The 22,789-nt window shown below is 42.3% G+C and overlaps 1 protein-coding gene across 3 annotated transcripts in view; it reads right to left on the bottom strand.

Annotated features, from left to right (window-relative positions):
• The window catches only part of sipa1l3 (signal-induced proliferation-associated 1 like 3), a 330,706-nt gene extending 311,608 nt beyond the window's left edge, over positions 1–19,098 (bottom strand). For 2 of the 3 annotated variants that reach the window (XM_060923387.1, XM_060923390.1), the window contains exon 1: positions 18,956–19,098. The gene's annotated coding sequence lies outside the window, so the exon portion shown is untranslated. Of the gene's footprint in view, positions 1–15,830; positions 15,852–18,955 lie in introns of those variants that run through there. The other variant, XM_060923388.1, reaches the window with a different exon arrangement.
• Between the last annotated feature and the right edge of the window lie 3,691 nt (positions 19,099–22,789).

The raw sequence follows: 22,789 nt of genomic DNA, 5'->3' as shown, positions 1-22,789 counted from the left end.
CTGTAAACTTGATCCAATGACAGCGAGGAGGAGGAGGAGGAGGAGGCTGCTCTCAATTAGAAAATCAATAAGCAATCAGAGGAAGGGCTAGAGTTTGTAAAGCTGTTATCGACATGGCTAGAATACATGCACGAAATTATAAGCGAATATATGCTACTGAGGAGCACGTGATCGATTTTCTAGCCCGGACGCAGCTCTACATTTACCCACACCATATACATGCATATATAACCAGAGGTGTCTGAATTTGGTCATTGCTTTTTGAAGAAACAAACACGCTCAACTTAAAATTATTGATGTGTACGTCAGTATTTCACTGTGTGTTGCTGATGAACCCGGATAAATTCCCAGGGTTCCCACTGGCGCTCGTCATTGACGAACCTCCATCGGTAACGAAGAGAAAATTACTAGCAGTCGTCGCAGTGACAAATGTATTTGTCATCATTATCGCAAGTCATCTTTTCTAGAAATCCCTCCACTTTCTGAAATCCAACCCCAGTGAAGAGGCGTCCCGGGAGTGTAAAGCATGAGCACGTGCTTGTGACCAATAAAAATCGACTACATGTATTGACCAAATGGGCGCCAAGCTTTTGACCAATCGCAGTGCGTCTTAATCTGCCTGGTGTGGTGGTGTAATTATCTCTGTGTGAACCAAACAATGGTGCAGTCTAAGCTGATGACGTTTTTTGACAGGGGTCTGTTAAAAATACATAAATAAATAAATAAAAATGTTTAACAAAGGCAAAGTGAAAGTGCTGTCAGCCGGCAAGCGACAGAAGGGAGCTATGTTTCAGGGGGCGTGGCGTGGTGTGGCGTGTTGAGTCCCTGTGGCTAATGCTGGGGCCTAGTGAGAAATGATATTTTTCTGTTAAACTGATGATTTAAAGTTACTAGTGACATTTAAGTCGATTGACACACGCGTCAGTTTCCTGAGACATTATGGGCGTTGATGACTAACAATAAGGAGACAGAAACTGAAGTGAAGGACAACTTTCAAGAGTGCAGTGCAAAAATCACTAATAAAGATGCCATAACCTTTGAATGTGTGTGGGTGATAAAGTTAGATATAACCTCGCTAACCTACAGTGCCTTGCAAAGTATTCATACCCCTTGAACTTTTTCACATTTTTCCACCTTACAACCACGAACTTAAAAGTTTTTTATTGAGATTTTATGTGATAGACCAACACAGAGTTAATCTGGTTAACACCAGACCATATCACAAGTGAAATATGGTCTGGAATCCGCCTATTGAATTTCTCGTAGGGGAGGTGTGGTTTACGATTGTCAACGGACGTTTATTGGACGTTGTGAATGTCTATCATTTGGCGTATACGTAGCCCATGGCCAATCATGGCAGTTGTACCCAGTAACATAGTTAGAGCAACGAAGAAGAGAAGGAAAGAGAAAGAGAAGGCAAAACAAAAATAGGAAAACAATGGCACCGAACGATTACTGCCGTTTGTGCAAGACAAATATGAGAGAAGCTGGTTTGGTTAGTTTGGTTCGGTTCGTATCGCTCGCCGCCATGTTAAATGTGATCCGTAAACAGTCCCAAATAAACTACAAGCTTCCGTTTGTCGAGTAGTACGCGTCACCGTCTTTCCACCCCTCCCCACTCTCTGATTGGCTCCCTAACTCAGGCGAGCCTTTAGACCATAGTTTCCATGCTGTCTTTTCAGATCGGAACGATTGTGCAAAGCAGCATGGGATTTCCCAGGCTAACACAGAGTAGCACATAATTGTGAAGTGAAACAAAAATGATCTTCAAAATTTTAACCAAATAAAAATCTGAAAAATGTGGTGTGCATTAGTATTCAGCCCCCCTGCGTCAATACTTTGTAGAGCCACCTTTTGCTGCAATTACAGCTGCAAGTCTTTTGTGGTATGTCTCTACCAGCTTTGCACATCTAGACACTGAAATTTTTGCCCATTCTTCTTTGCAAAATAGCTCAAGCTCAGCCAGATTGGATGGAGAGCGTCTGTGAACAGCAATTTTCAAGTCTTGCCACAGATGCTCAATGGGATTTAGGTCTGGACTTTGACTGGGCCATTCTAACACATGAATATTCTTTTATCTAAACCATTCCATTGTAGCTCTGGCTGTATGTTTAGGGTCATTGTCTTGCTGGAAGGTGAATCTCCTTCCCAGTCTCAAGTCTTTTGCAGCCTCCAACAGGTTTTCTTCCAGGATTGCCCTGTATTTAGCTCCATCCATCTTCCCATCAACTCTGACCAGCTTCCCTGTCCCTGCTGAAGAAAAGCATCCCCATAGCATGATGCTGCCACCACCATGTTTCACAGTAGGGATGGTGTGTGCAGGGTGATGAGCAGTGTTAGTTTTCCGCCACACACAGCGCTTTGCATTTAGGCCAAAAAGTTGAACTTTGGTCTCATCTGACTGAAGCACCTTCTTCCACATGTTTGCTGTGTCCCCTACATGGCTTCTTATGCCTGTCTTTCAACAATGGCTTTCTTCTTGCCACTCTTCCAAAAAGGCCAGATTTGTGGACTGTACGACTTATAGTTGTCCTGTGCACAGATTCTCCCACCTGAGCTGTGGATTTCTGCAGCTCCTCCAGAGTGATCATGGGCCTCTTGGCTGCTTCTCTGACCAGTGCTCTCCTTGCTCGCTCTGTCAGTTTAGGTGGACGGCCATGTCTTGGTAGGTTTGCAGTTGTGCCATACTTTTTCCATTTTTGAATGATGGATTGAACAGTGCTTCTTGAGATGTTCAGAGCTTGGGATATTTTTTTATAACCTAACCCTGCTTTAAACTTCTCCAGAACTTTATCCCTGACCTATCTGGTGAGTTCTTTGGTCTTCATGATGCTGTTTGTTCTTCAGTGTTCTCTCACAAACCACTGAGGCCTTCACAGAACAAGGGTATTTATGCTGAGAGTAAATTACACACAGTAAGACTCTTAACCAATTAGATGACTTCTGAAGGCAATTGATTGCACTAGATTGTATTTTGAGGTATCAGAGGACAGGGGGCTGAATACTAATGCACACCACATTTTTCAGATTTTTATTTGTTTAAAATTTTGAAGACCATTTATCATTTTCGTTTCACTTCACAATTACGTGCTTCTCTGTGTTGGTCTATCACAGCGGTTCCCAAAGTGTGGTGCGCGCACCCCCGGGGGTGCGCAAGCTGCCACTAGGGGGTGCGCAAGATAAAAAATGTAATGGCGATTTTTAACTCTTCTACGCCGTAACGGTTCCGCAGTAGTTTGTGGCTTCATTCATTCATTCATTCATTCGCGATGCTCAACTGGTTGAAATCGGCAAAACTAAATGCACCACCACAAATCAGGGATGAAGGAGGAGAAACCCCAACAGATAGGGAGGAATCCACCCACCGTCTGTCTGTCTCTCCCTCTCTCGCTGCAGACTGAGCCGCCAGCGCTGCACCTCACAATCAGATGGATCCTCTTCTTTATCTGTTCCTGATATGCTCCTTAATTGTTGTATCTCTTTAAAATGCATATGTTCATAATTATCATTGCTATTTTTACTGTTATTATATGTTAACTTTTTTGCAAATTAAATTCATTCTCAATTCATTTTCATAATCTTGTAATGACAGGGTTGTGTTGCTAGTGTTTTAAACACGGATGAAAATCATATAATTTTCCCCATATCTGGCTGGTAGACTACATGCCTCGATGTGATCTCCCTTTGTAATGAATTTGCGCATTTACCGTGTCGCAACGTTTTAAAACTGTTACATTTCAATCAAATTCTATCTAATTCAAATACGAGAGCGTATGTTAATGTGATTCGATGTTCTCATTCGAGCACGACGTGCTGCCTTTGTAAGGTGGGGTTTTTTCTTTCACTTTTGTGGTTTTCTGCAGGTGTGGCAAACGATGTTTGTTATCATTTTAGCACGATTAAAGATGCTGCCTTTATAAGAAAGCGTGTGTTTTTTGAAACTGGGGAACTGGAGGTGCGTCGATCTGGTTGGAGTATAGAAGGGGGTGCGCGGCCAAAAAAGTTTGGGAACCGCTGGTCTATCACATAAAATCTCAATTAAAAAAAAAAAAACTTTTAAGTTCGTGGTTGTAAGGTGGAAAAATGTGAAAAAGTTCAAGGGGTATGAATACTTTGCAAGGTACTGTATCTATGCCAATCTCCCTTCTAACATACAAGCCCCAGAAAAACTTGACTTGGCCGATTCAACAGAGTTAAGAAGAATCTCAATAGAGTCTTTTCAATAGCGAGAAATGCCCCTGGGCTAACTAACGCATGATGAAAACCGCGGTGTCATTCTGCGTTCGGTTCCTAAATCGACGGGAAAATCGGATTCCTTCACTGCTGGTTGTTCCGAGATTCTTCTTACCTCTGTTCAATTGTAAACGAAGTCGTGTGCTGAAGTAAAGGCTAAAGGGAGTCTGAATATCTCGTTTGAATAATTCCCTGCTAAAATAACCTTCAGTAAGCTCAAACTACAGAGGTTTATTTTAGCTTCATGGTGCACAGGACGCTCAAAATCAATTCTCTCTTATTAGAGGCTGGAATGGCACCCAAATTTTATATGTAACGGAGAGGCCTAGCTGAGGTATATTACAATTAATATACTTGTCGTTGTCAAAAAATTATGTTTGATATATCATTTTGAAGCTAAAAGATTTCTCTGTCTAGTCATGTTGTCATAAAATATATTGTATTTTATGCCAAAGAATACATCCAATGGTGGAATGGCACTTTAAGAAATGTCTGTTTCCATTCTGTTTTTCAGCAGTATGGAGCGTTTGAAAGTTTGACTCTGTGGCTACATCCACACGACAACGAGATGTTATTTAAAAAAATATCGCATCCAAATGGGCAACGATCAGTAAAATATCAGGTCCATATGGCAATGCAACGCTTGCTGAAAACGATGCAATACACATGCCACACCTCTAGGGGCGCTGTAAGACGGTCCCTTCGGAGACACCAGAACAATAGAAGTAAGGACGCATGCGCATAAACTATTATGCGTGAGACTTCATATTAGCCACAAAGTCAGGAAAATCTGTTCGTAAAATTACATTATAATGACCAAATACAATGAAAAGTATTTTTCCAGTCTCACCTGTGAAAGGTAATCCCATGTGATCTCGTTTGGACGGTAAACCCGTTGGTACAGTTAAACGCAGCACATGAATGAGGCATCTTTATTCTCCGCTTTGACCTATCCAATATGGCGGCGAGGATGACGTATGATTCTACGCGGAAGGCGGCGTCTTTAATGGTCCGGAATAAATTGAATGCTACACGTTGATGGATTAATTTGTTGTTCTATGCCCTTTTTGAGGAATGTATTGTAGGACTTAAACCAACATCTGAAGAGGTGAGATCGCTCCTTTTTTTCCCTATTTTTGCTGGCGAGATTGACTCTGCCCTAAGGGCTATTTTCTCTCTCTCTCACTCACTTTGCACCATTACACAATAAATATTCACAGTGAAAATATTTTGTAAGCGCGTTTCATGAACCAAGTTATAGGATTTGTTGACAACTCGCATCGAGTTCGTTATACTTCTACCCGGCGTGAAGCACTGACAGTCATGTGGTTGTGACGTCATCGTAAACAAATCCGTTCTACTCATCCAGACGACTTCGCAACGGCAACGTTGCCAGATCTTTCCACTCTGGAACCCGTTCTCAAAAGATTGCGTTTTGGGGCACCCAAAACGCCGGTGCCGTGTGGACGCCAGGCCTAAACGATAAACAATTGTATCGGATTCACCTGAATCCGTTGCCGTGTGGACAGGGCCTGTGAAAGCCTTGTGTAAATAAATCAATTGGCAATTTAAAAGCACACAAACCAGTGGGGGGAACCACCTACACACATTACAACATATAACAAAAACCAAAAGGGAACAGAAAAAAAAGAAAAAAAAAAGATGAAATCCCCAAGTCTTTAAAAACGACTGTCATAAATTCTCTTCCACCATCAGTATTTATCATGTTGTTGTTGTTCCAAATTAACCAGAGCAGCAGTGTGTGAAGTGCGTTTCAGCAAAGCCGTGTTCTTCTGCGCGTTTGAGAGTCGGAATGCATTACGTTATACAAGTAATATCTGCGCGAGCAGTGGCAGGTGAGATAGCAATGGAACACTTTTACAGTTTTAAAAGCAACCTGTTGGAAAAGTCAACGGTGAGGCAAGCGTCTGATCCGATCGGATCATAGACTACGACGCTGTAACTACTCTACACTGCAGCATCGACGGACCCCCAACTGGGATACAGAACAGATGATCATTGCATACCAGACTTGTAGTACTCGAGTCCAGGACTCTGACTCGAGTCCGACTCTTACCCTAATTTTAAGGACTTGTGACTTAAGCACTGACTCGGACGCGTAAATTGGAGAGGAGGACTCAGATTTTTTTTCTTTACTTTTTTGTAACATGCCATAATAATTTGGCATAAGATGTTTATATCTACATTAACTTTTATACTAATTTCATGCAAGTACATACGTCATGTTCAGGAGCAAACTAACGTCAATGGCGATAAAATGCCTAGACAGAATGCCCGCTTTGCTTATACGGACTTCTCGTGGAGTGGGGGGGGTGGGGGGGTGGGGGGGTGCACTGCTAAAGGCCAATTTATGCTGACAACCCAGTCCTCGCAGACAGCGTCGCAGATGGCGGCTGCGTAGCCCCCCCCCACCTTTGCAGACGCTCTGCGCGCACCTCCCAAAAATTGTGACCACCCCAGAAGCCTCGCAGACAGCGTCGCAGACAAGAGGGCTCTGATTGGTCCACTCGACATCCGCTGTACACGCACTTCTGCTTCCCTACTTTCCCAGTTTGTTTTGTTTTCACGACCGGCATTTTTAAAAACACGAGCGAAGATGGAGCAGCACGAAGAGCGGTTGATTGAGGAAGTGAGGTAGTACGTACATCTATACGACTCCAGTTCTAGTCATTATAAGTAACCGGAGGATAAACACTCCACTAACCGAGGCAGTACGTACATCTATACGACTCCAGTTCTAGTCATTATAAGTAACCGGAGGATAAACACTCCACTAACCACACCCACCAACTACTAGCGACTTCGCGCCCCCTTGCGTTGTGCCGGTGAATAACATCGCGCACGCCTATTACTCCCCGCTCAACAATAAATTACAACTGTCTGCGAAAAGCTATCTGCGAAAGCCTTGTCGCAAGAGCATGCAGAGGCCTTAACTGTACGTGTTCCATATGTAGAAGAACTATCGAGGAGACGACGGAGACAACCTCAAACATCAGTCGTCATTTGACAAGACTCCACCCAGAGAAGGAAGTGACACGCTGTGTTCATTGCCCTGTTGATAGTATTGAACTAGCTCATGTTAACCTTCTCTCATGTTATTTGCCCTGTTGATAGTGGGCGGGGCTTGCTGTGCGATGAACAAGCCTTTTTTCTGTAGCCTATTAACTAAAATGGGGCCGTTAAGCAGTCACGTTAGTCCAACACAGTAGCAGAGACGGTTTCATATAAAGGCAGCAACAGCCACCTTCAAATGGTGCGGTTGGAGTCTTGTTCTCGGACTCGACTCGAAATTTTCTTTAAATGACTTGGATTTGAACAGTGGGGAGTCGAGACTGGGCTCGGACTTGAGTTTAGTGACTCGACTACAACACTGCTGCATACACTAGTTCCAGCATCTTCCTTAATTAATCACACGCACCATGTGTTCCTCGAGTCTGTATTCTGTTGCCACTGGAGAATCGATTCCTCCCCTTTGACCTCGAGTAGGAAGTCCAATAAACGGAAATGACATTTTCTTTACACAATAAATGAGTCAAAAGAGCTGACATCAACCTTTATTGCTTTATTGTGCCTATGAATCACTCTCATATCATTATATGATCGTTAAACTGCATTACAGCAGCATGCGACTGAAACATGGTGGAGATCAACAGGTCAACTAGACTTCAAATGAAAACAAAGAAACGGACACAAGTGCAGAACTGTTTTTAACACGCCCTCAGTCACTTCCCCTCACCATTATCCTCTGTGGGATCCTGGACGTTACAATACTCCATTAGTTCATGTGAGCTGATGGACTGAGTCAACATCATGGCGGTCTTTTGTATGTTCGGTTTTCAAAGGAAACGGACCATGCAAATACACACACACACCACACGCGCACAGTACTGTGCAAAAGTCTTAGTCGCATGTAAAGAAATGCTTTCGACCAAAAAGGGCTTAAAAATAATTAAATGAAATGTTTCAACATTTAAAATAAATAAAACAGCAGTAAGCCATAATAAATCAATATAACAAAGTCAATATTTGGTGTGAGACGACCCTTTGCTTTAAAAAAAAAAATAAACAAACAGTAGTCTCGGGTACAATAAGTGCAGTTTGATAAGGAAATGAGCTGTAGGTTTTACTGAGCATCTTGCAGAACCAGCCACAGTTCTTCTGGACACTTTGACTGTCACACTTGTTCTTCGTTTTGAAACAAAACCCAGTAGACTTCATCTTGTTTTCTTTGATAATCTGAAACGTGGTCTTTTATGTAATATGCTGCTCAGATACAAACTTTTTTTTTCTGCAACATTTAATTTTGTGCTGGAAAATGAACGTTTGGAACTCTACAATGTTTTTGTACTGACTCGATAATGTAGAAGTTATAAAATAGAAATCTATAACAAAGTTTGCATTAAAAAAAAAAAATTATATATATATATATATATATATATATATATATATATATACACACACACATATATATATGGGGTCCAAGACTTTTGCACAGTACTGTATCTGTTCAACTTCATTGTTCTTGCCAATGCATCCAGACAGAAAATCTGCTAGACCCTCCTCCATTTGCACAATGCAGGGTTTTTATTTTCTTTTGTTTTTAAACACACTTCCTCAGTAAACTCTGCAGTGTGCTGCTCAGTCCCATGGTTTACCTAAAAACTGGTAGCTAATTAACAATTATTCCACGAAATCAAGTCGTGCATGACCTGATACGTGCCTCGTCAGCTATAAGCCATATACGACAAGATTGAGTGGAATAACTGTTTTATTCTATCCACATTCACTGGATATGAGCAATTGCGCACTCTGATTGGCTACTCTATTACTAGGCTCATATACTGTGAGTAGAGAAAAACAAAATGGCGGCGCGTGCTGCTGAACCAACTGAGGACGAAATAAAAACTCTCCTGGAAAACAAAACCCCCAATAAAATACAAAAATAAAAAAAAGAATAAAAATATTTGATGGTAAGACCGTACCTTTTTTTTTTCAAGAATTATTATTATAGCATTTTTCACAAACTGTTCCTGTCGTTTCGCCGGTTTGTTTTCAGTCCAAGTGGAAATTATTTTGTCGGACGTTTTGTATAAAGTTTTTATTTATCGAATTTGCAAAAAAATAAAAAAATGTTCCATTTCTCAAAATCCAGTGAATGAGGATAGAATAAAGCAGTTATTCCAATCAATCTCGTCGTACACGGCTTATAGCCGACTCAGCCATCAACTCACGTATGACTTGATTTTGTGGAATAACTGAAAATATAAACTGTAGAAATTATACCACTTTACAGTCAAATATTTGAATCTGATTGGTCAGAAGGTGTGCGTTATTTTCATATAACAGCATGGCTCGGATAGTAGTTACGGCTGTAACATGAGCGACAGGTTTACGTTAATATGCTCTTTGTAATACGTTATTTCTATAGTAACAGCTCATAGACTCGAATGTCAGTTGCTCCATGTAATCCAAGGCTAATAATAAACAGCTTTAAAAAAAAAATGCTGTTTATACTAAAAACATGTAACCGTTGATGTGTGTACATTTTCTGTTAGGAGACATATCGTTTATGTTAGGCATCTCGGTGGTAAGCGCTTTGGAAAAGTCACTGTGTTTTACGAAGTTTATCAGCACAGGAAAGTCTTCAGGACTGAGGAGTTAACACTTTCCAGTTTCTTGGTAAAATGGCATACTGTGTTTGAGAGCAAGAGAAAGAAGAAGAAGTAGTCTTTATTAGTCACATGTACACTCAAGCACAATGAAATTCGTCCTCTGCATTTAACCCATCTGAAACAGTGAACACACACATGCACACATACAAGCAGGGCTATGAAATAGAAATGACAAAATCCGAGGAAACAATTTTAGTAGGGGGTCTGGGGGGAGCAGCCCCCCAGGAGCCGGGGGCCTGGGGCCTGCAGGGTCCCAGAAGCTGAACAGATTTTGTGTATATTGATAGATTTGAAGCATCTCCTGAAAGCAAATATTTTCTCAACCATGCCATTTAATTTGAACTGTTTATTATTATTATTATTATTATTATTATTATAATAAATTGAATATATAAATGTGAACAAGATGGTCTACCTGGTAATCTATAGTTCGACAGCTTCAATTTGACCAATTCCGCATGTTTTTTTCCTTTAACATGGTCAACCAAACACGTTCTTCCACCAGAACCGTACTCCACATCCTGATGGCACAAGATGCAGTAAGCTTTCCCCGGTTCTTTTATTCACTACCGACTTTAAACTCCAGCCATCGCCAATTCCATGGATTTTTGATGCCGTTTTCCTTGTCAAATGTTTTGGACATCGTCGGTCTCACCGTCCTCCCTCTGAACGATGTCCCTCTGTGACACGGATGTACCGCGAAATTCTCCTTTTCAAAACCGTTGATATCGAAAGCGTGTTTAAAGAGCACAAGATTCGCGCCGTGGTTTGTAAGCATGGCGCAAATGCCGTAAACCGGTCTGTCATTGTCGCAAAAGAAACCTACCCCCCCCCACCCATTTTTATTGCAAAATTAGATGATTTACTAAAATGATATTTTTGGCAGCCAAATTTGCGGAATTCCGCGGATTTTTCACAGCCCTGTACAAGTGAGCAATGAGCACACACGCATACCCAGAGCAGTGGGCAGCTATGCTACAGCGCTCAGGGAGCAGCTGGGGGTTAGGTTCCTTGCTCAAGGGCACTTCAGCCCAAGGCCGCCCCATGTTAACCTTTGGGCTGTGGGGGAAACCGGAGCACCCAGAGGAAACCCATGCAGACACGGGGAGAACATGCAAACTCCACACTGAAAGGCCCTCGCCGGCTGCTGGGCTCAAACCCAGAACCTTCTTGCTGTGAGGCGGCAGCGCTAACCACTACACCACCGTGCCGCAGATACATTTTTTTCCCATTGCAGTGTCACGCAAAATAGAAGTGATTTGAATGGTCTGTTTTTCCACTGAATGATGTACCGCGATTAAAGCTGGATTTTCTCCTCTCACAACACTCTTTCAGATTGTCAGGAGCTGATATTTGGCACAGGATTTCGAGTGTACCTACCACAACAGCCAGTGTTGACCTGGACACAAGTTTTAAGTTTCATTTTAGTCTTGGTCACTGACTGAAAATTGTAGTTACATTTTAGGTGTTTTGTTTTAGCCAAGATTTAGTCAGTGGAACTCAATTTTAAATTGTGTCTAATTTTAGTCAATGTTTTAGTCGTAATATTCTCAGACAGGTTCGTGATACTTGTTCTAAAATGTGCCCTGTAGCTCTAAGAGGGGCTATTACCAGACGGGTATTAACGGATGTTTTTCTTGTAAGTTTAAAGAACGCAAATAGTGTTGCTATGCAGATGTTATATGGAATTAACCATGACTCTGTGACTGTTTTGCCAGTCTGTAGAATGTGATGTAACAGACTGTAATGGATTTTGCTGAAGGATATTTCTCCTGGCTGTAAAAATTCCCTCGAGGAGCAAGCTCGGGTGTCTGGCCAAACAGAGACATTTCATTGTCAAGTATTTCGTTTTCGATGTCAAATATTTGTACATTTTTGTCATCGTTACAAAATAAAAAGGTTGTCAGTGAATACTATTGTCAATTTTCGTTGACAAAATTAACTCTGGCAGTACCCGTGGTGGTGTTTAATCAAATGCAAACACTGCAATTTCATTTCGATTTTGTGAAATATTGCTTTGTTGAATTGTCTGAAAAACCACCTCACGTGGGCATATACACTTTTTTTTTAATATTTAAGAATTTTTTCATCCAGTTCACAGTTCTAAATTGGGCATTAAATGGAAACCTGGCTAGACAGAGAATGACAATTTATCGCAGCTATAACACGAGTTGTCTCTCAGATCTTAAAATGTACAACTGTTAAAACATCTAACATTTCATACGTGAATAAATTGAACATTGTAATCATCGGCAAATCACTGTGTTATAAGCGGAATAACGTGCTTCAGATTGGGCTGTTATATAAAACTAACGCACTTTGAATGGATAGCTGCACTCCGCTTGAGCATATTGTCATATCACACCCCTCCACCCCTGATTTTCATATAACAGCAGGGTCGCTCATGTGTTATTCCTGACATAATTAACAGTTATTCCACAAAACTGAGTCGTACATGAGCTGATAGCTGACAAGGCGCGTAGCTGAGTTGGCTATAAGCCATGTACGACAAGATCGAGTGGAATAACTGTTTTATTCTATCCATATTCACTATATTCTTTCAGCTATTTCTGTTTCTTTTAAATACTTGATCATTTTGGGGGTTTTGTTTCGAGTAGTTTTTATTTCATCCTTGGTTAGTTCAGCAACATGCTCCGCCATTTTGTTTTTCTCTACTCATTGTATATGAGCTGATATCCTTGTAGCAGAGTAGCTAAGGCCCAAAAAAAAAAAAAAAAAAAAGTGTGTTTCAGGTAATATGAAATACTAAAATAAGGTCGGTAGGTCGGAAAACGTTTTTTTTCTTAAATTTTTTTTTTTATTTTGTTTGAAAAAATTAACACAAGTAAACATCTTACAAAATAGTATTTTGGCACAGAATCCTTTATACCACACATCATAATAAAATAAAAGTGTTTTAAATCTTTAAACGAATAAAATATATATAATCGCAAGAGTTCGAGTTATGATCTACGGAAGCGTATTGCTGCCACACAAAAAAAATTGGCTTAGAATCAAGTAATTACGTGAAAAGATATTGTTAAAGTTATCATGTTTTTACAATATATTTATCATGTAATAACAACTTCACGTAATTTCATGATACGAAATTATCAGGTTATTTCATGATATTTTCATGTAATAACGTGAAAACACCTTATCAAGAAATAACGTGAAAATAACGTCCTAGGCTAGGCTACTTCCATTAAAAGCAGACGGCCCAGCCTAGCCTACTTGGGTCAAGCAAAAACATGGCTGAATCCTGAATGACTCCTATTTGTATAAAAATGGGACTACATACAGTAGGCGGCAAAATGTAGTGTTTTTCCCTGCCATGGAAGTGCACTTGTATACTGAAGAGGAAGCAATTTGCATTACAGCCGTGAATGAGGATTCAAAATGGCGGCTCGGCTCAGTTTTCCCTTCCTCCTTCAGTATACAAGTGCGCTTCCATGTTTATGCAGGAGGGCTGATAGAAGTGGCGAAACATTTTACTTATCGTTTCTTTCACAACTTGAATGCGTTGAAACAAAAAATTATGACAAACTAACGCCGCTTACACTAAAATATCGAGGGAAATTTGTAATAAAAACTTTACGGTCGGCAATTTCGACGCAGAAATTCTCGATCGGTCGGGTTACCGGAAACACGCTTTTTTTTTTTTTTTTTGCCTAATCAGAGCACGGGATTGCGCATATCCAGTGAATGTGGATAGAATAAAAACGTATATCAAGCTAGCTTTCTTGTTAAGTGCATTATGTACAGACAGGGAAACAAACACGTAAATAATTATGATCATGTTCTAACAAAATTCCTGATGTAGCATGTTGTTTTGTGCCTTTGGCACAAAGTTGGCAAGACTCTGAAACAGTATTGAAATGCAGGATACAAATCTGACACCAAAACTCTCCATCCAACAACCTGACACACATCGCAGTATAAAGCCTGGCCAAGTCTTCAAGGACAGCACAAGTTCAATAAACAGCCTGGGCCAAAAAAAAAAAAATCCACACACAAACATAGCAGCTACTGTTAAAAATAAAAAAGACCAAACACCTAAACATTTGGAAGCAGTTACTCAGATTAACTCCAGCATTCAAAAGCTCACAAACCAACACTGTATCCTCGTAATGTCATTTCTTTCATGAGCTATGAAGTGAAGTTGGCTACTTCTCTCGCTGCACGTCACGTCACGGGTGGATTTGGCATACATCTCAATAATCACCAATATGAAAATAACCCTGAACATTTGATTTTACACTAAGCTGACCACGTAGTACTTGTGCTCCTGTAATATTTTGAAAGGTGGCACATGAACAGCTGTTTGTTTGATTCTTTTTTTTTTTCAGTTTTGGACACATTTTCAGGAGCTTCGCATGCACTCTTTTGGTGAAGCGCAATCTCATAATTCTGTTTGGAAACAGGTCAGATACACTGTTGCTCTTACAAACGTGCGTGTTGTGACTTCAAAATCATTCATATGAGATCTACTAATTCTGATTCTCAGAGGAGATTACTGCATGACTCGCAAAGAGGAAGCTTCCAAAGAACAACATTTAGAGGCCTCATAAAAGAATCATTTTCATATTTACCAGGATATTTCCTGCATGCCATGGTATGCTCTATCGATATGATGAAAGCCAACCTCACATTAACCACCCACACCCACCCACACCCACACACATTCCAGCTTGCTCTATAATGGCCAACAAGCTAATTTGGTCATATACAAACACGTTATCAAAAAAATAAATAAATAAAAAATAAATAAGCTTTCCATGCAAATTATTTTTTTAGTTTGACATGAAGCAGGTAACATTCCCAACTCACAGCTCCAGAGTTCCCAGATCGATCCTGAACTCGGGTTAGTGTGTAGTTTTGGTTGTCCTCCTTGTGTCTATTCAGGTTTCCTCCCACATGCATGTACATGAATTGACTAAACAAAATTGGCCCCAAGTGTAAACAAGTGTGTGAATGGAATTCCCGCTTCACACCCAGAGTTCCTAGGATACGCTCCGGATCCATCCTGATCCGGACCAAGATAAGGAAGGATTGATTACAGGTGTCTGTTACCCCTTCTCCACCAAATCAGTTCCAGGCTGGTTCGGGGCCAGTGCTGGTGCTGGTTCACAACTCGTTCAACTTGCGAGCCAGCTGAGAACCAGTTTGCTTTTCCATAGCTCGCGGTACTAAGGGAAGACACGTCATTACGTCGCTGTATACGTCAGTTATGTCGTTGTATACGTCATTACGTCGTTGTATACGTCATTACGTCGCTACGTTTGCATAAACCTTGGCGCAAATATCGAAGCAAAAACAACGCGGAAGAAGCAGCAGCAGCAACAATAATAATAATGGATGACTTCGCGTTTGTACAGCTGCTGCTTCTCGTCGCTTAAAAATGACGATCTTTCGCGGTCTTGTTATTGTTGTTGGTCTTAACAACTCCGCCCCCCCGCTGACGTAAGCGGTTCTTTCCTCTGGCCCAGCAGAGAGTTGGTGCTAGCCTGGAACCGGTTTTTCTGGCCCCAGAGCCAGTTCTTTGTCAGTGGAAACAGAAAACCCGGTTCCAAACTAAGCACTGGCCCCGAACCAGCCCTGGAACTGCTTTGGTGGAAAAGAGGCATGTAAGAGTTTGTGTGCCATGTCCTTACGTTTTCTGTGCTACACAATGTTTGACCAAATCCAAATGACTCCCTAATATATCATGAGACAGATGTTATTGAAATCCAGATTGCACGGACTAACAGATGCTCAGGAGTATTAAGCTGCTGCTATCAGGGTTTTTTTTGCCTTGAACCAACAACAGCTATAACAGACAAATCCAGATCCAGAACCTGCATCCTAATCACTCTTTTGGGGCAGCCATGGCCTAAAGGTTAGAAGCAAGTAACATCAACTCACAGCTCCAGAGTTCCCAGAGTTTTGCTCGTCCTCCTTGTGTCTATTCAGGTTTCCTCGCACATGCATGTACATGAATTGACGACACGAAATTGCCCCCAAGTGTAAACAAGTGAGTGTGAACATGAGTGCCCTGAAACGAACTCGCATCCCATCCAGGTGGAATTCCCGCTTCACACCCAGAGTTCCTATGATGCACTCCGGATCCACTATGATCCAGATCCAAAGGGTGAGTGGTTTGATTCCTAGGACTGGCAGGAAAATCCATAGCTGAAGTTCCCTTGAGCAAGTCATCTAACCCTCAACTGCTCACCAGGTGCTGTGTGTGTGTTGTAGGTCACTCTGGATAAGAGCCATTTTTAATGAAAAAAAAAGAAAGAAAGAAAGAAAGAAAGAAAGAAAGAAAGAAAGAAAGAAAGAAAGAAAGAAAGAAAGAAAGCTTTATTTGTCACATGCACACTTCAAGCACAGTGAAATTCATCCTCTGCATTTAACCCATCTGAAGCAGTGAACACACGTATGCACACACACACACACACCCAGAGCAGTGGGCAGCCACACTAGAGTGCCCGGGGAGCAGTCAAGGGCACCTCACATCATGTCTTTGGACATGCACCCTGAGGAAACCCACGCAGACATGGGGAGAACATGCAAAGGACAGAGAGAATCAGCATTCCACTAATCACCCTAACGGGCAATCTATTGATCATCCTAACGACTCTCAAGGCCGTTCACAACCAGCTCCCAGTCAGTACGTTTACATGCACGTCCAAATCGAGCTGCTGGTGGTAATCGAGCAAAGGGTCCCAGCAGGGGTGTCAGAGAAATCCAATCCTACATGCACAAGTGAAATCGGGCTATTGTGCAAGGTGCATTGTGCACCCGAGCCACACGTGGCGCTACACGCCGCATCGTGTTGGTACACTTCCGGTTGTCGTCATGAAGAAGAGCTATAGTGTTGCCAGATACTGCTGACGTATTCCAGCCCAAAACATGTTCAAATCCGCTAAAATGCACTTAAAACCCCCAATCTGGCAACACTGGCAGTTCCGTGTTCAAGCTGTTAGGCTTGCTCTAACAGACTGTATGGCTACAAACTGTCCAGCGCAGACCACTGTTTTGTAAGACAACTTATTTTGCACAATAATATTTTTCTGAAGTCCATTTTTTGCTTACAAAAAAATATATATTTTTTTTGCTTACAATTTAACTTATGTCTTAATAAACACACAAAAAGTTCAATTGTTTTGCTTTTATTGACATTCTTCAGATGTTGGACACATATACACACACACACACACAAATACAATGACTTGTTTATGTACACAATTCACAGCTATGCAACAGCTGTACAGATGTATTTGGTGATACAGTAAGTGAGCTAAATTTTAACAGTGCAAACAATGCCACAAAAAGAAAAGATTCATGCCGTTGTCATGATTCGTTGTCATGCCGACCGAGGCTGTTGTGTTTCCCTTGTGGTCTCGTCACTCGTCACTTCCGGAAGGGGCAGTGCTGAAGTAAGTAGCTCGAATACGTAGCTCAATAGGGTATACATGCACTAAGTAGCTCGGCTACAATCACATAATCTAGGTCGTGTAGCTCGATTCCGAGAAATCAAGTTCGGTTCAATTTCAGCCGAATTAAGGTGTATACATGGCATTTTGAACTTCGATTTCAGTCGAGCAACAGCAGAAATTCGATTCTCTCTATGTGCATGTAAACGCACTGAGTGACCCACACCAACAGGATGACTCAATGACACCTTAGATGAGCTTTTCATCCATCTCATCTCATTATCTCTAGCCGCTTTATCCTGTTCTACAGGGTCGCAGGCAAGCTGGAGCCTATCCCAGCTGACTACGGGAGAAAAGCGGGGTACACCCTGGACAAGTCGCCAGGTCGTCACAGGGCTGACACAGACACAGACAACCATTCACACTCACATTCACACCTACGGTCAATTTAGAGTCACCAGTTAACCTAACCTGCATGTCTTTGGACTGTGGGGGAAACCGGAGCACCCGGAGGAAACCCGTGTAGTGGTTAGCACTGTCACCTCACAGCAAGAAGGTCCGGGTTCGAGCCCCGTGGCCGGCGAGGGCCTTTTCATCCATGAGAGGATAAATACCTGATGCTCCCTACCAGTCAGACAGAACTGAAGAAGCCTTTCGGATGAGAAGTGAAACGTCTTCAAGAAAGTCCAGTTGCTCTCTTTTACCACCCACAGTTTAACATGCGGCGGTACGGTGGTGTAGTGGTTAGCACTGTCGCCTCACAGCAAGAAGGTCCGGGTTCGAGCTCCGTGGCCGGCGAGGGCCTTTCTGTGCGGAGTTTGCATGTTCTCCCCGTGGGTTTCCTCCGGGTGCTCCGGTTTCCCCCACAGTCCAAAGACATGCAGGTTAGGTTAACTGGTGACTCTAAATTGACCGTAGGTGTGAATGTGAGTGTGAATGGTTGTCTGTGTGTCAGCCCTGTGATGACCTGGCAACTTGTCCAGGGTGTACCCCACCTTTCGCCCGTAGTCAGCTGGGATAGGCTCCAGCTTGCCTGCAACCCTGTAGAACAGGATAAAGCGACTAATGAGATGAGGTTCAAATAGCAGGCACAGAAGGGAATAAGGAGTAGAGAGAGAGCAGGCCACCAGGACAGGTGAAGAGGGAACACACACCACACAACACAACACAAACTCTACTTTCAGCATGCTTCCTGCTTGTGCGCATGCGCACCAAGAACGACCCATGGGTTACACACAGACGGTTTCTTTAATATCTCTCCGGCTTTGTGTCCGAAATATACATCCATGCCATGTGTACGTTTGTTAAAACCCCAGAAAATGGAGAAAGGAAAAGCAGGAGGCTTCAGCAGAATCCCGAAAGGCTGTAGTTATTCCCGTGAGTGTTGAGCACTGGCTCTGGAGACTGACTTTTAGCCCAAACCCACAGTGTCCATGTCCTGAGGAGATTTGGGAATAGCGAGCTAAGCTGTTCGGCGATATCCTCTGAAGTTAGCACCACAGCTAACCGGGAGCTCTTTGCCTTCGCTAGTGTTTACTCGTCACTTAGCATTTGTTGATTAAACACTTAACTGGACACCTCGGCATTCGTTATAAACACAACATTTCTTACCTTTGGCGTAGCGTTCAACCTGAGAAAGAGTTAAATTCCGTCAGGAGCCGAGTCTTTTCTTTAATATGATTCCGAATCCAACAGATAAACCGCCGCTCCTCGCGCAGCAGTGAGGTTTGAACAGCTCCGCTCGCGCTCTCTCTCTCTCCCAGCTAACCGAAACCGCACACGGCGCATGCGCACGCCAACACTCAACGCTAAGTGTAAAGAATGAACTCATCTTATGATATTAAAAGCGCGTGCTCGTTTTGTTCAATTTATTTATTCATCTTTGTTTGCAATTCTATGGGATACATCTGAAGAAAATGAATACATGTGTGGGCCAGTTATATAACACACATCCACAGGAGCTGCATCACAGTGACAGTGTGGGGCCCTGGAGGAAACACTGCGCCTTTCCCCCTCATCCTTCTGTTTTAATATCACAACAACTTACCAGGGTGGCACGGTGGTGTAGTGGTTAGCACTGTCGCCTCACAGCAAGAAGGTCCGGGTTCGAGCCCCGTGGCCGACGAAGGCCTTTCTGTGCGGAGTTTGCATGTTCTCCCCGTGGGTTTCCTCCGGGTGCTCCGGTTTCCCCCACAGTCCAAAGACATGCAGGTTAGGCTGCTGGGCCATAGAAGGTTCATGCTGCACGCTACACGTTCACGTGAAGAACCGGACCCTGGGCCATTAAACTTCATGCTTGGATGTTCACGTGTTGCGTCTGTTCTACTTTGACCGAGTAATACAACAATAACCAACAATATGGACTCTTCGGATGACGACGATTGCCTCATTCTGCTTTTACTGAGACAGAGGAAGAGAAAAAGGAACAGAATTTGGAGCCGAGAACACTTCCTTCTGAGAGAAACCCGTGGTGAATTTCACCGAACATTCTATAATCTGCTTGACAATCCCGATGAAGAACTATTTTTCAATTATACCATTCAATTATATTTTTTCTGAAGTTTTCCCCTGAAAGCATAGAGTTATCTCCCTAGACCCGTTCTGATTGGCTGGCGCGGCGGTGACCGCATGCATTGACTGGAATTTCCATCTTCACGCCTAGAAAAAAGTGTGCATGTTCATTTCACGCTTCACGCGTGAAGTGTGCAGCGTGCAACGTGAACGCCGTTCTATGGCCCAGAGCAAGTCATGCTACGTTTGTCCACTTTTCTTTACACGCGTGTAGCGTGTAGTGTGCAGCATGCAGCGTGCAGCGTGAACCTTCTATGGCCCAGCTGCCTTAGGTTAACTGGTGACTCTAAATTGACTGTAGGTGTGAATGTGAATGGTTGTCTGTGTCTGTGTGTCAGCCCTGTGATGACCTGGCGACTTGTCCAGGGTGTACCCCGCCTTTCGCCCGTAGTCAGCTGGGATAGGCTCCAGCTTGCCTGCGACCCTGTAGAACAGGATAAAGCGGCTACAGATAATGAGATGAGATAAATAATGAGGGCGGCACGGTGGTGTAGTAGTTAGCACTGTCACCTCACAGCACGAAGGTCCTGGGTTCGAGCCCAGCGACTAGCGGGAGTCTTTCTCTGTGGAGTTTGCATGTTCTCCCGGTGTCTGTATGGGTTTCCTCTGGGTCCAAAGACATGCAGGTTAGGCTAATTGGTGGCTCTGAATTGACCGTGAGTGTGAATGGTTGTTTGTCTCTATGTGCCAGCCTTGCGATGACCTGGCGACTTGTCCAGCGTCTACCCCGCCTCTCACCCATAGTCAGCTGGGATAGGCTCCAGCTTGCCCATGACCCTGTACAGCAGGGGTGTTCAAATTGATCCATAAAGGGCCGTGTGGCTGCAGGTTTTCATTCCAGCCATGCAGCAGCACACCTGACTTGGCTCATTCAATCAACTGAACTGTCTTCACACAGTCAAATACTTGCAGCCACACCCACCCTTGATTAAAGGGTGGGTGTGTCAGTTGATTGAATAAGCCAAATCAGGGTGCTGCTGCATGGCTGGAATGAAAACCTGCAGCCACACGGCCCTTTATGGATCAATTTGAACACCCCTGCTGTACAGGATAAGCGGTTACAGATAATGGATGGATGGATAATCACCTCACCTTGCACAATAATAATCACAACACCACCTTACTAAAGCGTGCTCTTCGAGGATTAGCAAACATCATCAGAAAGGTGCTGTCTGTCAAAGGAATGTTAAGACTTGATGGACACGCATAAGAATGACTTCCAGTTTAGTAAGGCCTTCACTGTGGAAAAACAAGACTATAATAATAAGAAGAACTAAAACTATGTAAAAGTTAAATAGAATTTTTAAAATAGCATGGCAAAATAGTATATAACAACAGGTTACCATACTTACCATGGCCATAGTATAAAGAAATGAAGTACATGTATTTAGTAGTATTAACACCACCAACAACAACCAAAAAAAAAACAGGTTCCACAACAGGTTACCATACCGTCTTTAGTATAAAGAAATATGAGAAGTATTCACCAACAACAACAGGGGGAAAAATTTTTTGTTTTAAATTAAATACTACTACTACTACTACTACTATTGCTGCTGCTGCTAATAATAATAATAATAATAATAATAATAATAAAACTATGCAAAAGTTAAATAGAATTTTTAAAATATCATGGCAAAATAGTATATAACAACAGGTTACCATACTTACCATGGCCATAGTGTAAAGACATGAAGTACATGTATTTAGTAGTATTAACACCAACAACAACAACAAAAAAAACAGGTTCCAAAACAGGTTACCATACCGTCTTTAGTATAAAGAAATATGAGAAGTATTCACCAACAAGGGGGGGGGGGATTTGTTTCATCTCATCTCATTATCTCTAGCCGCTTTATCCTGTTCTACAGGGTCGCAGGTAAGCTGGAGCCTATCCCAGCTGACTACGGGCGAAAGGCGGGGTACACCCTGGACAAGTCGCCAGGTCATCACAGGGCTGACACATAGACACAGACAACCATTCACATCCACACCTACGGTCAATTTAGAGTCACCAGTTAACCTAACCTGCATGTCTTTGGACTGTGGGGGAAACCGGAGCACCCGGAGGAAACCCACGCGGACACGAGGAGAACATGCAAACTCCGCACAGAAAGGCCCTCGCCGGCCATGGGGCTCGAACCCGGACCTTCTTGCTGTGAGGCGACAGCGCTAACCACTACACCACCGTGCCGCCCCATAATAATAATAATATCATGGCAAAATAGTACATAACAGGTTACCATACTTACCATGGTCATAGTATAAAGAAATAAAGTACATGTATTGAGAAGTATAAACACCAACAACAACAACAGGAATAATAATAATTATTATTATTATTTTTATTATTACATTTATGGGAACTTTTTTTTCATTGAAAAAAGTCACATGGCAAAATAGTATATAATTACTTACCGTCGTAATAGTATAAAGAAATAAAGTATTTAGTAGGATAAACACCAAGCTACCACCAACAACAACAATAACAATTACCATAGTTAATAATAATTACCTTTACCATAGTATTAGTTAGCTTAGTGTTAGTCTTGCTTTCAAGTAATTACTGATGACTTAACGCTGCTCATTACAAAGAGAAAAAAATTAGCTGAGAACTTGATTGGATCATAAATATCACTTTTCCTCCAGGGAAGATGTTTCTAGTGGTGTACAGCGCCGCCTAGTGGTATAGAGTGGTAGTGATTCTCTCGGTAATGAAATGACTGGGACGTCATGTGATAGAAAATAATCACAAGATCATATTTTCATGCTTTAAAAAATAGTAATTGTTGTGGGTATTTAATCATATGTGTGTTGTGAGAAGTGTGTGTATATATTTAATAATTATTCGCTGAAGGCGAAGTGAACATCGGT

The sequence above is a fragment of the Neoarius graeffei genome, chromosome 6 (assembly GCF_027579695.1).
Source record: "Neoarius graeffei isolate fNeoGra1 chromosome 6, fNeoGra1.pri, whole genome shotgun sequence".
NCBI lineage: Eukaryota > Metazoa > Chordata > Actinopteri > Siluriformes > Ariidae > Neoarius > Neoarius graeffei.
The sequence above is the reverse complement of the archived record's forward strand: the minus strand, read 5'-3'. Positions and strand labels throughout refer to the sequence as shown.